The sequence below is a fragment of the Montipora capricornis genome, chromosome 14, assembly GCF_036669925.1.
Source record: "Montipora capricornis isolate CH-2021 chromosome 14, ASM3666992v2, whole genome shotgun sequence".
Classification (NCBI taxonomy): domain Eukaryota; kingdom Metazoa; phylum Cnidaria; class Anthozoa; order Scleractinia; family Acroporidae; genus Montipora; species Montipora capricornis.
Genome location: NC_090896.1, coordinates 15,077,155 through 15,079,802, shown reverse-complemented (window position 1 = coordinate 15,079,802; position 2,648 = coordinate 15,077,155). Strand labels below are relative to the sequence as shown.

At 37.6% G+C, this 2,648-nt stretch overlaps 1 protein-coding gene across 1 annotated transcript in view; it reads left to right on the top strand.

Annotated features, from left to right (window-relative positions):
• Positions 1-1,584, top strand: part of LOC138032821 (BTB and MATH domain-containing protein 45-like) — a 12,280-nt gene extending 10,696 nt beyond the window's left edge. Inside the window, exon 2 of the mRNA XM_068880542.1 lies at positions 1-1,584. This exon is cut by the window's left edge and continues 2,259 nt beyond it. The gene's annotated coding sequence lies outside the window, so the exon portion shown is untranslated.
• Positions 1,585-2,648: the final 1,064 nt, after the last annotated feature.

The following is a 2,648-nucleotide window of genomic DNA, read 5'->3' as shown; positions in this document are numbered from 1 at the left end:
CATTCGGAAAACAGAAACCACTATTTCTGATTTTTATTGACTTAAGGACATAAAAAACCTTTTGGGGTTATCTCGGCCTGAGCAGACCACAAACCAACTCATAAAAATTAGAAATCGTGGCTGGATAAAAGTTCTACAAGTTATTTCTTAATAGCATTTCCTTCTATTTTACAACTAAAAGACTACTTTTATACTTTTAAGACAAAGTAGAAAGTGAAAAATTGTTTTTGATTTCTACTTTGTTTTGTTTTTAGCCTACAGAATACACTAGTCTAATTTTGTACCTAAAATTTAGAATTTTCGTTGTGCTTACATCACTTGTTTTTATTAGAATCTCAAAGATTTGAGCCGAAATAGTATAGTTTTTCGACCGATATTTAGGCATAACTGCCATTTTATCCGTCTTGGTGACCTATCTACGGCATACGAGAAAGTAAAGCTACTCAAACAAAATATACCTGCATAATAACGATATATAGTAATAGCTTAAATAAAAGTATCCTTAAGTGTGAATATTATTTTAGAAAAGGGTGTATCACACACTCCAGCGTAAAAGTAGAAACGCAGGCTTCTTAGGAGAAGCCTGGGCTACCGTCATTTTTAGACAAATCAAGGGTTCCTGTATGGAACAACGAAGTGTTCCTGTATGTAATGATTTCTGCTACTTTGATTTTTTTCAATCATCTAGTGCACTTCCTTAAGTAAATTTAAGTTTCTTTTATATAAGAGTGGTTTTCAATTGAGTGTCGAAAGTAATTAGCTAATTGCTTTGGTTTTGCATTACTTCACTCAGTGATTGGGTCAAAGTGCTCGTGCCACTATTTCAACCAATCAGAAGTGAAACCAAACCCAATTGTGGCTCGCGCGTGCACATTTTCCCGCGCTTTGTGTCGGCTACGTGTAATTACTTCAAGAATTGATTGGTTTACTGGATCGTCTGTCCTTTTTGATTAGCCAAAGTAATTACTTTGGTTTTGGTTTTACGACACTCATTTGAAAACCGCTCTACTGTTGTTAATTAGGCCCGGTTCACATGGTACTGGACGAATTTCCAACGGTCGAAAATTTTGACTGGCAGTTTTGTTCGTACGGAACCGTGCAATATTTTCGCTCTGTTCACACGGAACTGACGAACCGGATTAAAGTTTAAACTCTGTCAGTGGTTTTACCATCTGTTCATGCGTAGAGCTAAACTTTACGAAATCCAAACTGGCGTCAAGAAAGAGAGGGGCTAACGGTAGTCGCTGAGTCACCACGCATCCGTTCAACCACGCCTTTGCCGTGGAAAAGTGTAGACGGTAACCGGGTTTCTTCACAGCTTAAAATTCGTCCCTGATTTGGGCGTTCAAATTTTTGAACGGCAAGGCGTCTAAATTTTCGTACGTTTAACGTGGTTCCGGGTGAATCGGGCCTTAACTTCATTTAAAGACTATCTGTCGAACGGCATGCTTTGCGCGCGTTTTTTTAAATGTTTTTATTCTGCTTAATGAAGTTACAAGTGAACGGAAGAGAAGTTGGCTTGAAGATCAGAAATGTATATTTCCAATAAATAAAGCAAAGCGCGGCTTTAACACTAATCAAAGATAGTCGAGTTTCCTCACTTAACGCGGCCCGCATCGCAACAGCGATTCAAATATAAAACACACATCGATAAAGTACATATTTGTTGTATTCGATTCTTCGTTCTTGTAAAAAGGGCTGGACGTTTGTTTTTTTAATAACTATAAAAATAAATACTATTATTTCGTTCGATACCATACAATTTGAGGCAATCAGTTGTTCATAAACTCTGCTACAACTGTTGCTATCGAGTCACATACAGTCACAAAAAACTTGCTCATTTTGGGCAATACCAGGAACGTTTGACCCCGACATGAACTTCGTAAAACACAAAATCGTTTCAGCCGTAGATTGTCTGATACAAGACCAAGATTTCGGGAACAACTTCCAAAAATATTCAGGGAAGATGATTTCGCGTTGAAATGTTTTTTTTTTTCTCTTTTTTGAAATGATCACCTGTGTATTTATACTAAAACAATTATTCTCCTCAGGCTCAGGGATTATCGGTGAATATTCACCTCGACTTCGTCTCGGTGAATATTCACCGATAATCACTCCGCCTTCGGCGAATAATTGTTAAATATAAATGCATTACCATTACCATTACTCAGTACAAACAATGACTTCAGCAAATGAAACTCGAACTCCATTGATCCCGAACTGACTTCCGTGGCTCAAATCTTTGAGATTTTGATTCCCATATATCTGCAAGTTGCCATCGTCTGTTCATCAGGATCCAACTGCTCAGTTATCCACTGATGTTTTTCACCGTTGACACGGCGAATTCGCGGCCGATATATACATAACAATTAAGTCAAAATTATCGATTAGCAATGAGATATACACATTCAAGGCAAAAGGAATAATAACACTATTAATATAATACTAATCCAGTGTTAAATTCGAACAATATATCTCCGATTGCGATGGATTTAACACAAGATAGAGACATACGACTGTCAATGGAGGTTTCATGGACCACGAAACCTGAGTCGAGGCGCGCTATGCATGCCGTTCTACAAAGAGTCTTTAAGCTATGGGTACAATAAACTGTTGCTGTTGTTGCTGTGTAGTGTAGCTTAGTTTGA